Below are 26,049 nucleotides of genomic sequence, written 5' to 3' on the forward strand. Positions count from 1 at the left end.
AGAAGGGTAGCAATAGGGGCAAAGAATTTGTCATGCATGATTTTCTCCTTTGCTTCACTGATCAATGGATTTGACACCACTATAATTCCAAGTAAGGAGGCTTTTCCGCTGAGCGCATCTACAACCACATTTTCTTTCCCTGGAGGATACTTAATTTCAAAATCGAATTCCTACAGGGTTTGCATCCATCTCCTTTGACACATGTTGAGATCCCTTTGGGTGAAGATCCACTTCAGACTTTGATGATCTATCATCAAGGTGAACCTTTATCCCAAAAGATAATGTCTCCACAACTCTGGAGCATACACTACGAAGAGTAACTCCAAGTCATGGACGACATACTTTCTCTCATGTGTTCTGAGTTTTTTGGATTCATAAGGAGCCACAGCATGACCTTCCTGCATATGAGCACCACCTAAGGTAAACCCACTAGCATCATCTGTAACTACCTCAAAGGGTTTGGTGAAATCTGGTAACTTAAGGACAGGGTTGGTTACTAAGGCTATCTTCAGCTTGTCAAAGGCACTCTGACATATTGCAGTCCACTGAAAAAGTGTACTCTTCTTGACAAGGCTAGTTAAAGGGGATGCTATCTGAGCATACCTAGGTATAAAGATCCTATACCATCCGGTTAATCCTAGGAATCCTCCGACTTCCTTTCCTGTCTTAGGTTCTGGCCATTCTACTACTGCTTGGATCTTTGCGGGGCTAGGAGAAATCCCATCATTTGACACTATGAATCCCAAGTATTCCACCTGGCCAATAGAGAAAGAACACTTGCTCTTCTTTGCAAAGAGTTGGTGTTTCCTTAGGATTTCCAGGACCTTGTGCACATGATCTTCATGATCTGCAGCATTCTTTGAGTATACCAAGATATCATCAAAGAAGACAAGAACAAAATCATCCAAGTATTCTCTTAGAATATCCTACATAAGTTGATTGATTGCATTAGTCAATCCAAACGACATGATTGTGAACTCATAATGCCCATAGCGAGTAATGAATGCTGTCTTTGGGATGTCCTGCTCTTTGATTCAGATCTGGTAGTACTCGGTGGCAAAAGGGGTCGTAAAACTAGGAGGCCAAGAAGAAGAAGAACAAGAAGATAAATTTGAAGAAGAGGAGAAAAATAAGAAGAAGAAGAAGTAGTCTAGGACAAAAATTGGATAATCTGACTTTCTTCTTGGACAAGGATCTCTTAGTTATGACCTCTTAACATATCTTAGGGAAAAAATGGCACAAATCACATTTAGGCAACTTTTGGCACTCTCTCTAAAGCTCAAAAAGGAATGGGGTAAGCTAGCTAGTACAAGGGAACCTAAGAAAAAGAAGACGAGGGATAATGGGACTCCTATGGCTCCAAAGGTGGATATTGATGTAGGAAATGATGTGCCTGTGATTGATGTCATCATTGAGGGGCAAACAATTTCTAATTCATACATTGATGGAGAGGCGTCAATCAATGTCACGAGTGAAAAAACAATGAAAGATGCCGATTTAAAGTTGTCCTCTACTAACTCTCCCTATCCCATTAAACTTGCTGATAATACTAGGGTGAAAACCTTAGGAATTGTCAGGAATTTGGGAGTGGATGTATGTGGTATTTTTGTGCCTACAACTTTCTAGGTCATTCTTACAAAGCTTGATGCTAGGGCTTGTTGAAATATACAAGTGAATAGGGTGTGTGTGGGAACAAGCTCTTGGATAGAGGCTGTAAAAGAGGAGATGTAATTGTGAAAGAACCTGTGAAAAGGTTAGAAGAATCTACTGGGAGAGAATAATGGGTAGCATGAGGGAATTTAGGAGTGTGGAGATATTCTGGGAGATATTCAGGGAAAAGAGAAGAGGTGGAGAGAATCAGGCAAAAGGTGGAGATATTCAGGGAGTGAATCATGGAGAAATCAATGGGATTTGATGCTTGATGTAAACTCTATAAATTGAGGCATAGCCCTAATGAGAATTTGCTGGTTTTTGAGTATCCATGCCTACATTAATCTATTTGCTAATTATTCACTAATTACGTCTTAATCATTTGCTAATCACTTTGTTAATGATGTTGATTCTAGTGTTTGATCCACCATAGCTCATCATTATGCTCAAATTTCAACATGGTATCAGAGCCATGCCTAGAATCAACTAGGTTTATGAGCCTATTAGTTAATTAATTAGGATTAGTAAGCAATTAGCAAAAAATCAAATTTTTAGTGAGTTTTCACTTCTCCCCTTCACCCCCAGCAAGTGGAGGATCTCTAGCACCTTGCACACATAGAGTTAGGGCATAATCTTTTAGCACTAGCTAGGTAACATCTATGGCTTCAAGCCTATGCAAAAAACGCAGCAAACCGCCATCAAAATGCGTCGATTTTTGCTGATTGCTGGGCGCCATTTTTCTGAGGGATTTTTGCCATTGTTCCTTCATCAAGACAAATCTTTCTAATTCCTCCTAGCCCAAGGTGTAATCAAGCATGCTCTACAAGCTGGTGAAGACAGAATTGAGTTTCATCAAGTCTACAGTGAGATCCAAGCTCTTCATCAAATCTGCAGGTGACTTTGGTAAAACAGAGATTAAGCTTTCATTATTTGGTCAAATCTTGTGTTTCTTGGCTTAATCCTCTACTAGACTCATTGCTATTGATGCCTTTGAAAGCATTTGAGTTCATTTGAAGTGGAAGGCACCAGATCTGGACTCCCCGCATACTCTGTTTTCTGCACACAAAACAGAGCATTAATTTGCTAATCAGTGTGATTAATCAGTACTAATCACTGTACTTTGGTGCAATTGAGGGTTCAAATTAACCATTAGGTATCTGATACAGATCCTTATAACTTCAGATTGCAAATCGGAGTTGGTTTGATACTCCAACCATCCCGTACAAATTGGTTACCCTTAATTTAATGTAATTTCTGGGAAAATTGTGCTGATAAAAATTATGAAAATCATCATTTTGCATTTAATCCTTGGTTAATGCCTGTAAATCTCACTCAAATTCAAGATTATTCACAGCCAGAGTTACATTTGGAATGTGCATGAGAATGGATGCTATACGCATTATGTATTGGGCACATTGCATCAGTGTAAAAATGGGAATAGACACTGCCCTTGTCCAGAATAAGGCAAGAGGTAAGACCTCCCGCATAAATTTGGGTTTGCATTGCATAATGATACAAAATAAACATAAAAATCCCAAAGGAACTGTCAGCAAAACATTTAAAAATGTTGCTCACATGGAGCAAAATGACCTGACGGACGAGCTCATGGCCCCAGCCATGAAAGAAGAAGAATATCTCTTTCCAAGAAGAGGATCCACACCGAGAAGAAGATCTGAAGGAAGACATGGACACGAGAAGAGAAGCTGCTACAAGAAGAGAAGCTGCCCCGAGAAGATTGAAAGAAGAGACGGACGCATGGAGAGATGCTGCCACGACAAGAAGACTGAAGAAAAGAGAAGATGTGAGGCTCCAAAGAGTGAGGAGCCATGTGAAAATCTCTGAGAGAGAGAGAGAGAGAGACCCCACAACCCAATGTAACCTGCCCCAACAAAGTAAAACCACCTCTAAGCCACCGATGATGTAGGCCAAGTGGTAGATGTATGTTTGAGCACTTTAGTCAAGGTCGCGGGCACTTATAGTAGCCTTGGACACATAGAGAGAGAGAGTGTCAAGGACTATGGAGTTTAGGGACTTGAGGCACTGGTCGCGGACTGTCAAGTAAGAAAGAAACTTGATACAGGGTCCAGGTGTGCTGAGATAACTTGAGGGGAGGAGTAGACACTGGTCGCGGACTATCAAGTAAGGGGAGGCAAACTTGGTATAGGGTCTAGGTGTACTAGGAGTATTCACTTGAGGGGAGGTGTTGAAATATACAAGTGAATAGGGTGTGTGTGGAAACAAGCTCTTGGATAGAGGCTATAAAAGAGGAGATGTAATTGTGAAAGAACCTGTGAAAAGGTTAGAAGAACCTACTGGGAGAGAATAATGGGTAGCATGAGGGAATTTAGGAGTGTGGAGATATTCTGGGAGATATTCAGGGAAAAGAGAAGAGGTGTAGAGAATCAGGCAAAAGGTGGAGATATTCAGGGAGTGAATCATGGAGAAATCAATGGGATTTGATGCTTGATGTAAACTCTATAAATTGAGGCATAGCCCTAATGAGAATTTGCTGGTTTTTGAGTATCCATGCCTACATTAATCTATTTGCTAATTATTCACTAATTACGTCTTAATCATTTGCTAATCACTTTTAATGATATTGATTATAGTGTTTGATCCACCGTAGCTCATCATTATGCTCAAATTTCAACAAGGCTTACACATTGGTATTGGGTAGTAGGCCATGGCTTCACCAAGTGAAGGCAATTCAAAAGTGGAGATCGGTGATCTTATTCTACAAGGTGAGAATAAGAAGGTCCACTACTACAACATCAAGAGTCGTCCGTAAGAAAATGGTAAGAGGTGAATCTTCAACTTCTGAAAGTTCAGAGTCAGAGTCATCCGATGAAGAGGAGACAAGTGGTAGCTCCGAGGATTCCATCTCAGAAGGGGAGATGGAGGGAGTTGCATTTGGTCTTTCCCTGCTGGGAAGGGAGTTGCATTTGGTCTTTCCCTGCTGGGAAGGGATCGAGGGGATGCTGAAGACAATGGAGCCTTGGAAGGGGAAGCTTCTTCAACCATGTTCAAGAAAGGAGATGTGGACCTCATTAGTCTTCACCAACAGAATGAACTTCTTCTTGATGAGTCTATAGCAGGTACTGAAAGGGAGAATTACTTAAAAATGTTGGATGGATTTTCTAACATTTTTACAAACAGCTACTCACAAGTACGCCAAGTTACCCTAGTAGAGTATAAGTTTGATCTCAAGCCCCAAAGTAAGCCAGTGGTACAACAGCTAAGGCATTTGGGAGTAGTGCAAGCGGAGGTGCTTAAGAATGAGGTAGCTAATTTGCTTGAAGCTGGATTTATTTTTCCAGTAGAGAATTCACAGTGGATTTTCCCAGTTGTAGTCACTCCCAAAAAGGGTGGAAAATGGCATGTGTGTGTGTGGACTTTTGCCCTCTGAATGCATGCACAAAGAGGGATTATTATCCTCTACCCTTTCAGGATGAGATTTTGGATCAAGTTGCAGGTCATGAGTTGTATTCAATGTGTGATGGATACTCCGGATACTTTCAAATCTGGATTTGTGAAGAAGATTAAAGGAAAACCTCATTTATCACCCCTTGGGGAGTGTATGCCTATAGGGTGATGCCATTTGGCTTGACCAATGCACCAGCAACTTTTCAACGCTTCATGAGTTAGGTATTTGCGCCTTACTTGGGAAAGTTCATAAGGGTCTTTTTGGATGATTTTTGCATTTATTCAAGCCGCATGGATCACTTGGAAAAGTTGAGGTTGGCCTTGCAAAGTATTGATGATGCAAAAGGGTGTCTTAATCCTGGAAAATGCTACTTGGCACGAAGGAAGATGGTTCTCTTGGGACATTTTATCTCAGAAGAAGGCATAGAGATGGATCTTGAGAAGGTGCAGGCAATTGTGGACCTCCCACTACCTACCAATGTAAGGGAGGTAAGGAGGATTTTGGGTAAAACAAAGTATTACCAACGCTCTGTTGACATGTTCTTTGAGAAGATGTATCCTATAAATTTGTTCACAAAGAAGAATGTTTCTTTCCAATGGGGGCCCGATCAAATTCAATCTTTTTGTTTGCTCAAGCAATGCATGAGTCAAAGTCCAATTGTGCAGCCTCCTAGGTGGGGGGAGGATTTTCATGTGAACCCAAGTGTCTCATCACATTCAGTGGGTGCTATACTCTTGTAAAAGGGAGAGCAAGGGCGTATGCAACTAGTGTATTATGCAAGCCAACAACTCACTGATGCCGAGGAGAGGTATGGTGAAATGGAGAAAGGTGGTTTGTCTCTTGTTTTTGCAGTAAAGAAGTTCAGGTCATACTTGTTACCTCACCCTCTTTTCTTTCTCACATCTCAACCTTCTTTACAATTCTTGGTCTGCAAACCCAATCCTGCAGGAGGGAAGTTTGCAAAGCGGATTTGTGAGCTTCAAGAATTCTCTTTCACTTTTATTACAGAAAACACCACTAGGGCCTTTCTTGTAGATTTGCTTACAAGGAAGGAAGAGGCAGAAGGAACAGGAACAAAGGAAGAAGTATATAAAGATTTGGAGACACCACCAACTGCTTTCACTATGCATTTTGATGGAGCCTTTAGCCCTTCCACGCAATGTGGGGCTAGGGGGATAGTTTTATTTGATCTAGAAGGAAAAGAGGTATGGGCCAAAGGTAGGAAATTTCCAAAGGCTATATCAAATAATGTGGCTGAGTACAATGCATTAATTTGGGGATTAGAAGATTGCATAAAAGATGGAATTAAAGAGGTAGAGGCTAAAGGGGATTCGCAATTGGTCATCGAACAAATGAAAGGAGAATATAAGGCAAGGAGTCCTAATCTCCAAGAATTGTATAAAAGGGCAATGGAGTTAAAAGAAGCTTTTGAGTTTTGTAAATTTGTGTATATTAACAGGAAGGATAATCAAAAGGCTGATGAATTGGTTACTAAAACTTTGGCTTCTTTCAAAGTTGTGAGATCCCACTGTCCCCTCCGCGCACCGGAACTCCCGGGGTAGCTGATAGCGGAAGCAGCCCCCTCATGCGCGGGGCAGGGTTTCTCACTTGGGGCCTCTCCCACGAATGTCCGGGCATGAGACTAGGCTAGTGGTCACTCCGAAAACCGAAATCGAGAAAATTTTCCATGCCTAGAAAGCGGGGATGATTCCACCTTTTTGAATTTTCTTAACGAATTTTTCTAACGAGATCAATCTAAACTATCCTTCACCTGAATAAACCAGATAGAAGGAAACTATCACTGATATGATTTGATCATCTGAGCGATTTCAATGCTTTTTTCCTAATCAAGATCAGGCACAGCCGTTGATCCACTCAATTGAGAAATTTATTAAGGAATTAACTAACTACTCGAATCCTAGCGTAATCCTAAGATTTTTTAGTTTAATTATTAAAACTCCATTGATTCCAGCCTAACCCCATCCGGCCCATGGGTTAGCCACCACCCTGCCCACTGGAATCGGTAGAACCAAACAAGTACTCACCCACCCATAATTGAAATGCCTTTCTTAACTTTAGCTTTAGAAAACAGATATGCACACACTCCTCTTTAAAACTTTAATATAAAAATAATCCATTGACAAAACAAATATGATTACAAATGTCATAATTCAAAATTTCCATTCAATCCCTTGTTTCACAAAAACAGTACCACTATGGACTCTCGGTTGGGACCAGCTGGTCAGCCAACGAGATCCAGTAACAAATTACAATAATCACTTCGTCAACGTACATATATATATCTTCCTTGACATACATATGGGTGCCCTAAGCACTGCGAGCCCGTACATATATATATCTTCCTCGACATACATATGGGTGTCCTCGACATACATATGGATGTCCTAAGCACTGCGAGCCCGTGCATCTCCTGGTTAGAATCCTCCGGGATCCTCCTTAGGTGTCCTGGTACTTCACTTAGGGACCGTTTCTTCGGCCCTCGCCCATTGTACGGGAAGCACACCATTTTTCACCATACCCAGGCTGGTCAAGACCTGGGAAGGTTTTTGCCGTGTGAGCTGTCCCTTGAACACTCCCCGCCAGCTGTTGCAACCGAACTTCCCTTAGATAAACATATATGCCAAATGATCCCTCCAGCATTCTGGCATAAGACAGTCCTTTAAGAAAATAGGGTTTCTATATAAGTTTAGAGTTTTGATTTTGTTTGAATGATTGAAACTGACGAAGGAATCAGGTCTTGGTCAATAGTCTGAGAATCAGAGTTTGGGTCTGGAAAGGTTCTTCCTAAACTATCTTTCTTGAAAGGTAATATTTCAATTTCTCTTTTTCTAAATTTCGTTTGTCGAATATTTGCTTACAGATTTCTAAACTAAACATGAATTTCCTATGAGGAATAAAATAATCATTTATCTCGATCTCCGACTTCGATAGTTTAATTGAATTTTCTCATTACCATCTTAGTGAATATGAATCGATAACATTTCCTCTCATAGATTATCTACTTATTCATTTTTCCAATTTTTGGAAATTTTAAACAGGGGATTAAGAGAACCCTTATTTAATTATAAAAATTCTATATGCATCTATTTATGCATAAAATTTAATTCTGATGAAAGTCACACTTTTATCATCATAAAAATCATTTATGATGAAAATCACTCTTTTAGTATAAAAGAATTTCTTTTATGCATCCATTTATGCATAAAAATCATTTATGATGAGAATCACACTTTTAATATTAAAAAAATATCTTTTATGCATATGTTTATGTACACAAATCATTTATGATGAAAATCTCTCTTTTAATATAAAAGAATTTCTTTTATGCATCCATTTATGCATAAAAATCATTTATGATGAAAATCACACTTTTAATATAAAAAATATCTTTTATACATAAGTTTATGCATACAAATCATTTATGATGAAAACCACTCTTTTAATATAAAAGAATTTCTTTTATGCATCCATTTATGCATAAAAATCATTTATGATGAAAATCACACTTTTAATATAAAAAATTATCTTTTATGCATATGTTTATGCATCCAAATCATTTATGATGAAAATCACTCTTTTAATATAAAAGAATTTCTTTCATGCATAAAAATCATTTATGATAAAATCACACTTTTAATATTAAAAAATATCTTTTATGCATATGTTTATGCATACAAATCATTTATGATGAAAATAACACTTTTATAATCAAAATAAAAATTTCAATATGCTTCCTTCTATACATAGAATTTAATTCTAAAGAAAGTAATATTTTTTTAATAAAATATTAAAGTTATTATTATGAAACCCATATGAGTGTAGGCATCATAAGATCACCATGTAGCATCAGCAATGAAATCCATGAATTGTTAAATTGCAAATGATGTCAAATTTGTCCCAAAATTGCACATTGAGTAAAGTACTGCACATGGATCTAAAATTGCCAAGGATTTGGCAAACAAATAGCCCATAAATGGTACACCAAAATAATATGTGACTACCATGAGATATCTCAGCCATGTCACTCCCATAATGCCATCAACAAGGTCTTCGAGTTAGAAAATTCTAGCAAGCATTCACCCCATTGTTTGCATCAAAATATCTCATGTTATGCATCCATGAGCTCTTCATATCTTGCTAATATGGAATCGGGCTACCATGAAGCTTCCTCATTTGGTAATCCCCTCCATTTGATGAGGTACTCAACCATAGTCCGGTTGCAAAGTACCTTCTCTCATGTTCCCAACACCTTCTTTGGTATATACTCAATGTTACCCTCCTTATTCATAAGAGGCAATTCCTCATGTACTTGCACCATTGGTCCTACATAAGCCTTCAAGTTTCATACATGGAATACCTCATGTATTTTTGTGGTGGATGGATAACAATAGATACGCAACTTCTCCAACTCTACTCACCACTTGGTGAGGACCATAATATCAATGGGAAAGCTTAGTGTCAGTATTACAATTAAGAGAACCATACCTTGATTTCGGAATCCTCAAAAGGAAATAATCCCCTTCCTTGAATTCCAATGGTCTCCTATGAGCATCTTCATATCCCTTTATCCTTACTTGGACATTCTTTATGTTCTCTTTGCATTGTTGAAGAAGTGCTTGCATCTTCGCAACTTCCACACTTGCATTTGGATTCACCATATCTTGATTAAAATTAACCATAGGAACATTCACCTTGCAACCACACATTCCTTTGAATGTGCCTATGGTTGATTAAAATCAACCATAGGCACATTCACCTTGTAACCATACATTCCTTTGAATGGCGACATCCCAATACTCAAATGGTAAGTACTATTGTATGAAAATTCAGCCATATGCAACCACTCATCCCATATATGTTGTGTGTCATGATAATAATGCCTTAAGTAGGTTTCCAACCATTTGTTAACACTCTCCATTTGGCCGTCTATTCTGGGATGATAGGCCATGCTTGTAGTCAATGATGTTCCCATGCTCTCAAAAAGAATTCTCCAAAATGTATCCATAAACTTCACATCTTTGTCACTCAAAATTTGTATTGGAAAACCATGCAACTTGAACATATGTTCCATGAATTGCTTTGTGACCATATGACCCGTATGTGTGACCTTTGTGGGAATGAAATGGGTTGCCTTCAACAATAGATCTATAATTGCATAAATTCTATCCCACCCTTTCCTTGTGTGAGGATGCCCCATAATAAATTCCATAGATATGTGAGTCCACTTGCCATTGGGAATGGGCAAAGGCTGTAGCAAACCACCAGGCTTATGAGTGGGTTCTTTGTTGCATTGACAAGGTATACATTTGGAAAGAAAGTCATGCACACATTTCCACATGCCATTCCAAATTCTTTCTCGCTTTATCATACGTCTTCAAAAGCCCCAAATGCCCCGCCATCAAGGAAGAATGCATCTCTTCAAGAACTTTCACAGCTTGTATCTTGACTTTGGGACTAAATACTCCCTATCCTTGTAGTATAGAAGACGATTTTGCAACCAAAAGTGAGGCAAATCTTCATGTGACCCATGCTATAAGTTTTGCATCATGCGGACAACCATATCATTATTCAAATACTCCTCTTATATGTCCATGTATGAATCATGATGCACTTTCAAAATTGACATAAGTGTACATGCCCACATTCTAGACAAAGGATCAGCCACCAAATTGTATTTGCCTTTTGCGTATGTGATCTCATAATCATAACTTTGTAATGTTGCCAACCATCTCTTTTGCTTGGGTGAAAGAGTGTTTTGAGACATAAAGTATTTCAATACTCTATGATCACTCCCAAGGAAAAAATGAGGGGCAAAATTTAGCCCAAAGGCTAATTTTCAAGGGTCTTCCAGAAGTTTTAGGCTATATAAGACCCAAAAAATGGTGACCTTTTTTTATATATTAGCCTAACGTAGCATTTTTGGGTAAAGTTTAAAGGCAAAATCACCAAATTTACACGAAAAGTGAGCATATATCCTAAAATTTTTCAAGCATTTGCTAAATTTTCCTTTAGACTACCTTCTATCCAGGAAAGACTCGCAAACCCATCTCTACTTTGACCATAGAATATGTTGCTTATTTTTTACCCTGACACATAGAACTGGCTACCGTAGAGATAATGATGCCAGTTCTTAATTGCATCCAAAACTAGTGATCATTTCTTGATCATGCACATGCATAGATGCCTCTTTATCATTCAACTTGCAACTTTCATAGGCAAAAACCCCATGGTCTTGATACAAAATAGCCCTAACTCCTCTCGCACAAACCTAAGCATCCACTTGTATGGTAAATGGTTTGGAGAAATCAGGGCATGCTAAGATAGGGCCTCCATCTTGTGCATACCTCCCAATGAATCTTCTATAGAAAGAAGATAAACCCAAGAATCCTCTTAATTGAGTAGTGTTTTTAGGTTTTTTCCAATTTCTCACACATTCCATCTTCTTGGGATCAACCTTTATGTCATCCTTGCTTACAATGTGCCCAAGGTATTCCACCTCACTAGCCATGAAAGTACATTTTCTTTCCTTTGCATATAATCGGTTGGCTCTTAATACATCCAACACTTCTTTTACATGTTGCAAGTGATTATCCATGTTCTTGCTATACACCAAGATATGATCGAAAAATACAAGCAACGATTTGAACAAGTATGGTTGTAGCATCTTGTTCATCAACACTTGAAATGTAGTAGTGGGTGTATTGCATAACCCAAATGGCATCACCATGAAGTGGAAGAGACCCCTTTTGGTCCTAAATGCAGTTTTGTACTCATCTCCCACCTTCATGCGAATTTGATGATACGTCCCCGATATCAAATCAATCTTAGTAAAAACACTTGCACCTTTGAGCTCATCAAGTAGATCATCAATCCTAGGTATTGGGTACCTATTCTTGATTGTGATCTTGTTGAGATCCCTATAGTCAATGCACATTCGAAAAGATCCATCCTTCTTCTTCACCAACAAGACGGTCGAAGCAAATGGTGATTGACTAGGCTTAACCCATTCCGTTTCTTTGAGCTCCTTAACTTTCTTCGTCACTTCATCCCTCTCTACTTTGGAAAGATGGTATGGAGGTTTGTTCACTAGTTTTTCATTGGGCTCAATCTCCACACCATGATCAACATCTCTCCTCGTTGGCAAGCATTTAGGCATGTCGAATACATCCTTGTACTCTTCAAGAAGCTTTTTCATGCCATCATGATTCAATGGTTTGCCCACATTTTCAAAATTAGTGTACAAAGTTGTAATGCATATATATAGCTCTCTTTCTTGATCTCATGCTTGAGTTGAGTGGCATGCTTGTTTCTTGAGATTATGCTTGAGTTGAGTGGCATTGATCAACGCAAGCTTTCGCACAATATTCCTATATAAGGTGACCATGCTTTCCATGTGTATAAAGCTCAAAAATGTTTTTTGAATATTCATCACAATTGGCCCAAGTGATGCAAGCCAATCACAACCCAACACAACTTCAACTAGTCCCAACTCAAGCACTCTCAAATCTACCATGAAAGTGTAGTCCTTTGAGAGCATTACCTTTGTATTTAGGCAAATCATATTGCATTCCAAGCAATCACCATTAGACACTTGCACTTGTGATACCCAAGATAGACATGGGTTACATTCTCAACTTTTGCAAAGACTTTTGACTCAAAAAACTATGTGTGCTTCCACAATCAACAAGTATATATGCCACTCTTCCATCAATGCTCCCCTTGAGATGCATAGATTTATCACTTTTGCATCCCGCAAAATGCTTCATAGGATAAGTGACATCTTCATTTGAAGGTTCCAAACCACACATAGTTGGATACCCATCATCATAATCTAGTTTTTCATTGCATTTGCCACCAAGATCAAAAAGAAACTTGCCCTTAGACTCATAGCAATCATCATCCTCCACTATCTCCTAGCAATCATTAAAGATTTCAGCATCTTCCCCCACATCTTCATGATTGGCTTTGGTGAGGATCAAGTTGAATGAAATTTTCTTTACCTTGCAAACCTTGAAGTTCTCCTTATTCCACTTCTCACCACATTTGTAGCATAGGCCCTTACTTTTTAAGTCATTGATCTTATCTTCCTTGAGTACCATGCTCTTATTGATCTCATATTTGAAGGTTTATGATCACTATTATTTGACTTTTGGGTAGCGCCACCAAATCTGAAATTTCCTTTGTCACCCTTACCATACACCATAGGATACTTAGGACCACTTGATGACTTTCACAAGAGAGTAGATGATGAATCTCCTTTTGATTGAGACTTTCCAGGAACATAGAAGTAGTATATGTGTCCTTATAAATCTCGGCTAACATCATAGCTTCACTCAATCTTGAGGGTCATTGAGCTTTGACATCCATCCTTATGTTCCTTCATAGCCCTTTGACAAACTTCATCATCTTAGTTGTTTCATTGATCCCTTACACCTCCAAAGATAGCTTCAAAAATTGTTGTGAGTACTCTCTCACACTCTTGTATAGTTGTTCCAAGTCATACCACTTAGCAAATAGATTCTCCTTTTGAAGCTTTGAGGTGAATGTGTCACACATTTTCTCCTTGAAGGCATCCCATGAAGTGATCACATAGTTGTTTGTGCTAAGATGTTGCCACCAAGTGTGAGCATAAACCTCAAGATGCAAAGTGGCATAGTACACCTGGCCCTCTCCGTACGAGGATTGGTACAAGTTTAAGGGCATCAAAGATAAGGGCATCTTCATTGATGCCCTTAAACTCATCTTCATTGATGCCCTTAAACTCATCTTCATTGTCTTTGATGCCCTTAAACTTGTACCTTATGTTTGAAGCCCTTAAACTCATCTTCATTGTCGCCGGTATGAGCATTGTGCATCCTTGAATGTTAGCCCAACCAATTGGGTCATTTAGAAGACAAATGAGACAACTAAAAATAACTTTAATCAAATTCAAAAACATGACGTGAATTATGGACATTCCATGTTGCTACTCAAGGAAGCTAAGCCTTCACACACTGAGGTTAGTTCAAATGTGCTCAAGATTGTGACTTTAGTGTTTGGAGATTTGAGATAAAAAAGGAAAAGATAAAATTAAAATAAAATTATATATATATATATATTAAGGTCCAAAATATGTAAATTTATGGGCCATGGGCAAGGCTACTATAAATAGAGCCTTGGGTTCATTGTAGGGATCTTTTGATCATTCTTATCTTGGACACTTACATGTACTCATGGCTCCTTTCATGGAGATGGACTTTCATGGTCTAGGGCTCATGGTGGCAAGCTTGATAGCCATCCTTATGGTGAAAGGTTAAACCACTTAGGCTTTATATACATACCTTCTTTACTACATGTGCACGTGGATTTCTTCTCTTTTCATCAGAATGACATGGATTTCTCATATGTGTGTGATGTTCATCAAATGGATGCTAGATGTGGACTTTATGTGTTGATTCTTTGATATTTGGTCTAGATCCATTTCAATTAGTTTCAACGCTTTGGTTTTGATTCACTTCCTTGGATTTTTTCTCAAAATTTTTAAGTTTTCTTGATTTTCTTGCTCAAGAAGATGGGAAAATTGGATGGTTGAAGCTTTAAATCTTGATTTTTTGAAACCTTTTTGGAGCCATGGGTTTGATTAGGATCATTTTTTTGGGGTAGCCGCTCTAAAATTTGAAAAGGGAGGACTAAAATTGGGTGAGATTAGCTAATCTTGATTAGTGATGTTAATCAAAATATTTCTCAGTAATCCTCTTCCTGTGTGCAAGCTTTCATGGCCATAGCACTCAATTCCAGCTTTTTGTGGTTGCCATTCCTTGGGGCTTACATTGAGCAAGGTGTGTACATCACATAGATTAGCATTTTGATGAAGTATGGCCAACATTTCTTGCTCATATAGCCTCGCTCTGTTATTAAAAAAATTTGAATAATCCCACGTCGACGCCGCAACTATTTTGGCTTCCTCTCTACTCCCTCTGCTCTACATAACCCTAAGTCCTTTGCAACCCTGTCTTCCTCATGATGGCTGCACCTCACCCTTTGTCCTCTCCTCACAAAGTCTCCTCCCCACCCTTTGTCCTTTCCTCACAAAGTCTCCTCTCAAGTCTCCTCCCAAGGAGGGTTCCTCACAAAGTCTCCTCTCAAGTCTCCTCCCAAGGAGGATTCCTTACAAGTCTCCTCCCAAAAGGACGATTCCTCACAAGGTAATCTCTATCCCACTTGTCTCTCCCACCTCTTCATATATTCATGGTTTTTGAATGGTATGTTTAGAATTACGGTTTTTGATTGGTATTATCTTCACTCTCTCTTTCTCTCTCTCTCTCTCTCTCATGCATAAGCTTGTTATGTTTAAATTTTTTCAATGGTATTCTCTCTCTCTCTCTCTCTCTCTCTCTCTCTCTCTCTCTCTCTCTTTCTTATGCATAAGAGGCTTATACTTAAACCTCCTTATGCATAAGGCTTAAATCTCATTGTGTATCCATGCTCTCTTTCTTATGCATAAGAGGCTTATACTTAAACCTCCTTATGCATAAGGCTTAAACCTCATTGTGTATCCATGCTATTCACACTTTTAGGGTTTTGTATTACTAATTCTTTTCTTAAATTTTTATTTTGTTTTCTATGTCACCCTCTAGGCAAGTCTTGCCTCCATCTCCATGTTTTTTACAACAACTCATGAGCATAATGAGAGGAAAATTTGGAGTCCCTATTTGTTGCACTTCACTATTACCTAATTTAATATCTTTTGCAAGTGTTTGATGTTCTTAATCAAATGTATCGCCTTGCTTTTGATGCATAGAGGAGAAGGAAAAGAGAAAGTGCATTCCCCTCCCCTATGAGATTGCATAAACAATGATTGAATGTGTATGTGTCAATTATTTTTTACCTACTTCTTAGCAAAAGAGTAGTTTTCATTTTGTTATGGATTAGCCCAGCCAATTAGGTCACTTAGTTTTTATTTTACTATGGATTAGCCCAACCGATTGGGTGATTTAGAGGACAAATGAGAAAACTAAAAACAACTTTAATCAAATTCACAAAAGTAATGAAAATTAGGGACATGCTGCTACTCAATGTGAAATGTGCTCAGGCATTTTGACTTTAGTATTTTGAGATTTTAGCTATATATATATATATATACAAATCCTCTTCTTAATGTTGTACTATAATATGATATTAAACACCCTTGGGAACCTCTTGGGTCAAGGAGGCTTTGGAAACAAAGAAGGACTTACACTTGAAGACATTCTCCACAATGAATAAGGGATGAGTCATCATTGACACAAAGATAGGGGTGCTTGCAATTAACAAAGACTGGCCATGGACATGAAGATCAAGCTTTTGGCCCACCAAATACAAACAATGTTCGGACTTTAGAAGTGTGTAATGCACTCAAAGTCTCACACATAAACTTCATGTTGTAGCTCAAAAAAGAGGATGGTATGGCTTGTGTAAAGGTCAACATCCTATGCATTTTATGCTTATATCTGAAACACATCTCATTAGGCCTTTTTCTTAAGTTGGCCATGTAATAAGTCTAGACGCCCAAGGCGAATAAGTGCCATGTATAAAAGACACGTTTACCAATGAGAAAGCGTCATTCTCTTTGGTCTAGCTTTGTGTCTATGCTCTTGTTCTCCTTGTGCTCTTGCTCACCCATGTGTGCTTGCCCTCTCTTGGTGGTGCTAGTGTGTGTGAGTCCTCTTGCATGCCTTGTTTTTACAGTGAGAGTGTGTAAGCTCTTGTATTTGCAGTGAGAGTGTGTGAAAGGCTCTACGGGTGACGGTGGAGTGAGGCTTCTACAACTATATGCTACCATAATGGAGGTTGCCGCTCTCACAAGTTGGCAGGTGACTGACCAAATCCCTAATAACAAGAAAGGTAAGACATGGCCGTCTTTCTCTAGCGTTGCTTTGGGATTGGTTGATGTGTTTCAAACTTTCCATTGGTGCCACTGCCGAGGACATGGTGATTTGCCCTTATGTTTGTATTGGCTGCTAAGTAGGGTTTGATTTCAATTGCCTTGTCACCGTGAAAGGTGCGCTTGTGGGGATGTGTTGGTAATCAAGGGTTAGATTAAGAAGTAAGGTTTTTCTGATTTGTTGTTGTGTTGATTTTCGAGTGATTTGCTATGCTTTGCATTTTAGAGGCTGGTAATAGTGCTTACAGTTAGATTAGCACGCATCAGTGATCATTTGGATTGGGCTTACAGTTGGATTGGCGCTCATCACATTATTAGCGTTTACAGTTGGATCAGTGCTTATCTATCATCAATTGGATTCAGCGCTTTATCTATGGGATAAGCAGACATTGATCAATGTGATGCACACCAATCCAACTGTAAGCGTCAATCCCACTGATCACTGATGAGCACGAAACTGACAGATAAGTGCTGATCCCATTGATGACTAATGAGTTGCTTATCCGAGTATTAATGAGGTGCTAATCCTAGGACTATTGAGCTGCTAATATCAAACGTGAGCTGGCAGAGGTGCTGACAAGTGGCGGTTCAGAGTCCCATGATCACTGATGAGTGCTAATCTAACTATAAGCACTAATACCATTGATCGGGTCTGAGGATAGATCCCAAGCTCCCATGCTTGTCGTATTGACACTGTGGAAAGGGCGTGAAGCTCGCCGACCCGGTCACTTTTTGGGTTCGGTATGCAATTAGGTTTTTAAAACAATATTATATTACTTTTTCCTGCAGGGTTTGTCATCAACTGAGTGTAGTCTAATGGAAACATTAATGAGTCTGAAGTAGGAGGTACACGGTTCCAATTCTACCAAGGCATCCTTAAATTTTTTGTTGCCCGCAAGTTCATGTGTTATAGTATGTATGTGTGTGTGTTATAGTGTTTGTGAGTGTCTGTGTTAGAGAGAGTGTGAAATAGTATGTATGTGTGTGTGTGTTAGAGAGAGAATGTATAATAGTGTGTATGTATGTGTGTTAGAGAGTGTGTGTAATATAGATGTGTGTGTGAGAGGGAGAACAATCCGGCATTGGAAAAGGGGTTTGACTAACTGGAAAATGAGGATTGAAAAGGGAGGGGCCCTCTAAATTAGAATAAGACAAGCATGGGATCTTGTTATCTATCCTCAGCAACGTCAATCCAATTGTAAGCGTTAATCCCACTGATCATTGATGAGCACGCAACTGATGGATAAGCGCTAAATCCAATTGATGATAGGTAAGCACTAATCCAACTTTAAGCGCTAATACCACTGATCAATGTGATGAGCGCCAATCCAACTGTAAGCGGTAATCCCACTCAGGGCTAGAATTGGGGTTGGACCGATTGGAAAAGGGAGGGGTCCTCCAAATTAGAATAAGACAAGCATGGGAGCTATCCTCAACATCATCAATCCAATTGTAAGCGTTAATCCCACTGATCACTGCTGAGAACGGAACTGACGGATAAGCGCTAAATCCAATTGATGATAGATAAGCACTAACTCAACTGTAAGCGCTAATACCACTAATCAATGTGATGAGCGCCAATCCAACTGTAAGCGGTAATCCCACTCAGGGCTAGAATTGGGGTTTGACTGACTAGAAAATGAGGGTCGAAAAGGGAGGGGTCCTCCAAATTAGAATATGACAAGCATGGGAGCTTGGGATCTATCCTCAGCATCGTCAATCCAATTGTAAGCGCTAATCCCACTGATCATTGATGAGCACGAAACTGACGGATAAGTGCTTAATCCAATTGATGATAGATAAGCACTAATCCAACTGTAAGCGCTAATACCACTGATCAACGTGATGAGTGCCAATCCAACTGTAAGCGGGCTAGAATTGGGGCTTGGATGACTGGAAAAAGGGAGGGGTCCTCCAAATCTGTAGGAATTAATGCTATAATGCCCGCATGTGTGTGAACGCATGTGAGCAATGAAAGGACACACGAAGAGGTACAACTCAATAACTATAAAGAAATGTATTCTCTCATTAATAAACATAACGATTCATCAACTACGAGCGTACCTCCTGCTCCTCCATCTGTGTCTGAGCGATGACGACCTGACCTCTTCAATCTGAGTAACATCTAATCAATGCTGTGTGTTATTTAATGCTTAATCTAAAATTCTACATGGTATCACGCCTCCTTTTCTGGAGTGCCTGTGCTGGGCCGAATCTTGTGCGCTTCCGTCGTCTCAAGATCACCATCCTGCCACCATCGCGTGCCTGTAGCCCACCAGGGTTTCCAAGTTTTTGCCTCCTCTCACCTACCTTAGAGGAACAAAAGAAGTGTATTCATCTCAAAGCAACGAAAGCATCATTGTCATCATTGCCATCGTGCAAATAAATAACCTAACATCAAAATTCTCCCCTTTGTCCTTATCAATTCCATCAGCGCCTTGGATGCCCACGCTGCCCCTATTGCCAAAGCCACCACCACCGTTGGTCATAACGCCACCGTTACACCCCATTTTTGTATCCATTACTGTGAAATCCACCAGCCCTTCGCTTGTATCAGTGCTGCATTACTTTAGCAAACTGGCTATTAAGCCTTTCTTAAGGGTGCCAACAACCCCTCCAAGCAGCGCCAACCATCCTTTTACGCTTCTGTGCCAATCCCACGCCAATCCCACTCTCTCTTGTGCATGCACAACACCCGTATCATTGTTATTGTCGTGTCCTTCGTCTTCCTATCGTGGCCATTACTTGCCTGTCAATGGGCATCGACGTACGAAGCAGGCACAAAACGTCCGTGCTTCTCCTCAAGTCTACGATCTCACCACGTGCCTCATACATTTTACTAACGATAATTATAAATATTAATAAAGCGCACACACACTCAATACTTTACTTATAATCTATCAAAAAAATAATTTTATTTAATAATTCACTCACATCATGAACATGCCTAAACATTCAGGCTATTCGTGAACGCAAACATGCCTACTCTTTCAGGCTATTTGCGTGCACACATAACATTTTATATAAAAATGATAAAAACTTTTCAAATAATAATATTAATAATGATTAAAAGAAACAAACAACACAAATGGGCAAAGACCCACAAAAAGGCAAAGACCTACCAATGGGCAGTGACCCGTAAAAGGACCCAAAGAGGTCCGTCCTACAATGGACACTAATATAAGACCTGGGCAAACAAATAAGACCAAAAAAAAAAAGTAAGCCCAAAGAGGCATCAACCCGTTGGAGTGTTGTGGCCACACCCACGAGGTATGATATTAAAACAAAATCATGGGTGATATAATCGTCCACCCTAAGAGCCCAAAGAGGCATGAAATAGTAACCCAAAAAGGGAAATTGTGAATCCCCAAGAGGGAAACAACTATGTCCAAAGAGGCGATTGAGCCCATTGGAGTGTCTACAGCATCCAAGAGGCCAAAATTAAACATTGGTCTTCGACAAGCTGAAAACGAATCAGCCTCTGAGTGATGACAAATTAAGCTTAATTGTATATACACACTTGTAAATAACATCATTTCACATCTATATTTTTTGATAATTCAACTCATACTAATATATTAATTTCCTTCTTGACATGTACAAATGCAACTACATTTCATTCCCTTTATGTGCTTGAGGGGGAGAGCTCAATGGATGGTTCAAGCTCACAAAGAGAATCAAAAGTATTGTGGCTGTAAAGCATCAGTCGACATCATTATTTCCAATGGAGTACCTAAAGTTGTCTTCGTCTCATCAACATCGACATCAACACTCATGACGTAAATAAAATATAGCATATCTCATGCATTCACAATACATACATCACTAGACACATAGCATGCTCTCACTTACCCTTATGCGGACATTCGCATTAAGGGGGAATGTAGGAATTAATGCTATAATGCCCGCATGTGTGTGAACGCATGTGAGCAATGAAAGGACACACGAAGAGGTACAACTCAATAACTATAAAGAAATGTATTCTCTCATTAATAAACATAACGATTCATCAACTACGAGCGTACCTCCTGCTCCTCCATCTGTGTCTGAGCGATGACGACCTGACCTCTTCAATCTGAGTAACATCTAATCAATGCTGTGTGTTATTTAATAGTAATTACTGCTTAATCTAAAAATCTAAAATTCTACAAAATCTATCCTCACCATGGTCAATCCAATTGTAAGCGTGAATCCCACTGATCACTAATGAGCACGAAACTGACGGATAAGCGCTAAATCCAATTGATGATAGATAAGCACTAATCTAACTGTAAGCGCTAATACCACTGATCAATGTGATGAGCACCAATCCAACTGTAAGCGGTAATCCCACTGAGGGCTAGAATTGGGGTTTGACTGACTGGAAAATGAGGGTTGAAAAGGGAGGAGCTCTCCAAATTAGAATAAGACAAGCATGGGAGCTTGGGATCTATCCTCAGCATCGTCAATCCAATTGTAAGCGTTAATCCCATTGATGATAGATAAGCACTAATCCAACTGTAAGCACTAATACCACTGATCAATGTGATGAGCGCCAATCCAACTGTAAACGGTAATCCCACTCAGGGCTATTTGAAGGTTGAAGTACTCTTCCAAAGGGGGGTCAAATCCTTCAAAGGAAGGGAAGGTTGTTGAGAAATTTAGTTATATAGCCTTCCAATCTCTTCATAAAAAAGCGCTGGTTATAAAAAAAGCCCTTTAAAATAAAAAAGGGGCGCCCTTCACATTCGAGGCCTGATCCCACTGATCACTCATGATCACATGCGAGGCCTGATCCCACTGATCACTCATGACTGCTAATCTAACTGTAAGCACTAATACCATTGATCAATGTGATGCAGGCCAATCCAATTGTAAGCGTTAATCCCACTGATCACTCACTGATGAGCACGAAACTGACGGATAAGTGCTAATCCCATTGATGACTGATCGGAGAATTAATGAGCTACTAATCCTGGTACTAATGAGCTGCTAATATCAAACGTGAGCTGGCAGAGGTGATGACAGGTACAGGCGGTTCAGAGTCCAAATGCTCCAGGGTCCAGGCAGTTTGAGTGCTAAAAATAGCTGAGGCCACGTGATTTGACTATACGATGCTGAGACAAGGCTGCCGCTAGAAGCTGACGTGTGCAGCATCGGATTACTAGCATCATGATTCATCATAGCATGGCCATCGCTATTGTGACGTGACAACCACGATGCTGAGGTGGCGATCGAAGAGCTGAGCTGGCCTTTGGGATGAAATCGTGGGAAGTGCAACACCCACATCACCCTCCAGTTGGGTGTGCAGTGCTGATCAGCACTTTGCTCGGATCGTTTTAGAGTCTTCTGATCATGACCACGTCTAAGCTGCAGAAAAGTAGAATCATCGCATTCATCAACAGCAGCCGCAGAGGCACGGACTAGCAGGCAGCGTAATATATTGTCATAGCAGAGGCACGGAGCAGGCAACGACGTACGTAGAGTTAATTGAGAGAAAAAAAAGAGGGAAGCTGCATGGCGCCACATCGTCACAGCAAAGGCACGGAGCATGCACAAGAGCGCAGCGCACTGTAAAGTGAGTGCTTTAAAACTCGGGCGGAGTGCTGCATTAACACGTTGCCATGGCTGCACACACAAACCAGCTGCATAAAAGTCTCGCACACCTTTGGCACAAGTTCAGTTTTCCAGCTACGCAAATTGGTTTTGCCTTTGAACTTCTCTTGTGTACTGTTCGGAGAATATCCACGAGGCGTTTTTCTCTACGTGCTTTGAGCTGTCATCTCTGTGATCTCTTCCAAGATTCAGCTTCTGCCAACTCAGATAGTTTTGAGATTGCCTCTGACTGTCGAAGCTCAATGCAAGAAAATGCATCTTAACCTTATAATAAAATGCCTAATCATTGATCAAAGATGATATAAAAAAATGAAAACTTCACTGCCCCTAAGGATCAAGAACAAAGAAACTAGGATTTGAATAAACTTTCTTACTAATCCAAGGTGTTGCGCTATAAAATCTTTAATTAACAGGGAAATGATGGTTCAGTACTCTTGAACCAATTTACAAGTTTGCATATGAGGCTGTTCACACTGCATTCAAGTAGAATTTTCAAAGGTCAAAGCTAAATGGAGTTTTCTTGGAGGTCTCCCAAAGCTCATCTGAAAGCTTAAGAGAGTACATTAGCAAGATAAGGTATTATTACTCTCGATGTTTAGATGAGGAGAAGCCTAGCCACAAAAGGCTAATTGTGCTCTTCCTAAACATCTAAACGAATCACTACTTGTATATATAAAAAAGAGCGACATTCACGAATGTTATCTAGATGCCATTCACTTCGATGTTCTTCCATTACATCGGGGGGAGAATATTCATGCTTAGATATTCTTCCATTACATTGAGAAGACCTTCTGAGAAGGATGATAAGCAAACCACGGATGAGGTGGTAGACAAAGTGATTGAACATATGGAGGAAAAGTGAAGAGTATCTCCCAGCAGGGAACCCAGGAAGGTGTGTCCTTATTGTGGTGGTGGTGGGGTCACTTAGTGTAAGATATCTTATATGAATAGGGAAGAACTATGCCTTGGTGTGTCCTTATTGTGGTGGTGGTGGTATAGCCACTTAGCAGAAGATTTCTTCTATGCACATGGAAGAACTATGCCTTGGTGTGGTTACTATAGAAGATACACCAACCATGACACAAGGGCATGTTGGTACAATCCTACCAAAATAATTTCACAAACCCCTGCCTTACTGGCTAGCTAACCACCATTGGCCTTGCCCACACCTCCTTGAATGGGAAAGCGGGCCCCCAATGGGAACTATGTACCTCGTGCTCCTATGCCTCACGACATGAAGAGAATAGAAGCCCTTCCATGTGTTCTTAGACCACAACCACCTATTCTCAAAGCTGCACGCAATCCCATTCTCCGAGCAATCTTCTCCGATTGAGGTGAAAATTAGAGCCAAACTTGGCAATAAACCCCAAAAAAATTTCTAGATAAAATTTTAAAACACCAATATAATTAGAAAATAGTGCATCCCTTTTCACCAATCCAACGAGCATAAGACATACGCACTTACATAATTTCCCATTCCCACCTCACCATACCCCCAGGATAATGCCTCTTGAATAGATTATACTTAATTTCTAATGCACCTTCTGAAAATCTTTTTGAACTTCTGTTTCACGGGAACTTATTTTAATAAGATGAGGTATTTTTCTATCCAAAAATATTTAAAATCTGAATATTATCTCTCTAGAATATTTTCTCTCTCTAGGCCAAAACAGGTAGAAACAAGATCTTTTATATTTCTGAAGAGGGAATTGATTACAGGGGAAGATACTGGACATCAAGAGGGGCTCGGGGAGGAATCTTATAGTTATCATCCTCGATCTCATATGGGAGAATCTCAATGAGCCATAGGCATCAAGGTAATGTATGTTCATGAAAGATATCAAAAAGGTGTACAAACTATCCCATAAGTGACTTATATAGTCACTTACTTCTAGGAGCTTTCACACATGGGCTGCCCTTAAACCCAAGTCTATGCCTCATATCATGTGCCTAGGTCCTCATCCTACATGTGCACATAATTTCCTACATTACAAACCATCCCCTTCTACAATGATTTTGTCCTCAAAATCAAAGGGTGGTCATGAAAAACAAACCAAAACCGACCTACAACATGTGGACTCATAGAACATAGAAGTGCCAATAGTACATGATCCTATATAATGAGACGATTCACAAAACCAACATCAAATGGAAACCCTTGAATGTCGATGTGCAAATAACATCAACATCAAAAGGTCCTCGTTGCCTCCTAGATCGAATGGAGAATTCCATGGACCAACTCGCAAGTTGTAGAACATGATGTCGCCCAAGTCAAAAAGATGATGTAGCCATGCATCCTCAATCATCACACAATCTCCTTGATCAAATGGAAGTCCAAAGGCCCAGTGGTCCATATGCACACATTCATAACCACATGCACTTAAGGAAGCTCCATCCAATAATCTACCAAAATGATGATCCACATGACCGCCAGGATCAAATGAAAAATGTGAAGGGCCATCATCTATGATGAAGATAGTCATGTGATCTCCATCAAAATCACACTCCAAATGGCACGAAGCACATCCAAAAATGAATGCTCCAACTTTAAAAACTATCATCTCATGTCAGCATCCACAAAGTCCAAAGATACACACCTCATAGCTGACATCCATATGGGCATAAGTATGATCATCCAAATACACATGCTCACTATACATATGGAAATCTCCACCATCAAGCATAAAGAATGCATCAAACAAGAAGCATCTCCAATAGGTGTGTGTAAGGCATCACTATAATGCACAACACTCTGATTAATACATGTCAAATCATCATGTGCATGACCATTGCCACATGTGTAATCAACCCACGTGTCCAAGTTACAATCCTCAAGACCATCCTAAGCATGATCCTCATCAACACTAGACTCTGATAAGGCATCCACACATGAAGCGGTCTCATAGAGCTCACAATCATAAACTTTCCACTCCAAACTTGGAAAAGCATCATAAATTGGATTCACGAATGTAGTCCAGGGACCATCCTTCAAAGAATCCATAAGTGAATCCCTAGTATGGCTGTCCACACCAATCAATGCATGTGTAACACCTATCGTAGGTGGATCAAAAATAAAGTTGTCCACACTATGAGTAATATGTCCACATCATGAGCATCACACAAAGTAGATTCACAACTATCCAATCTCTTATGATGAACATAGGCATCCATCTCTTCCACAAAGTCATCATACCCACAAATACATGCCTCAATAGGTGTAGTGCGCCGATAGTACCATCCATCTACATAACATATATGGACTCCATCACATATCATGCATATGAATATCTCTTGAGGATGACTCCATATGAACCCAAAGAAAAGATAAGTCACCAAGAAGAAACTTGGTGCCAATCCACATGTGTATATTGCCCATAACTATCATCAATCGATCCATCACCAAGCCAAGTGTGAAGAGTCTTTCAAGAAGTTGAAAGAGGCTCGTTCACACAACCAT

This window comes from Cibotium barometz, chromosome 13, assembly GCF_041138505.1.
Source record: "Cibotium barometz isolate CiBa-2024 chromosome 13, ASM4113850v1, whole genome shotgun sequence".
NCBI lineage: Eukaryota > Viridiplantae > Streptophyta > Polypodiopsida > Cyatheales > Cibotiaceae > Cibotium > Cibotium barometz.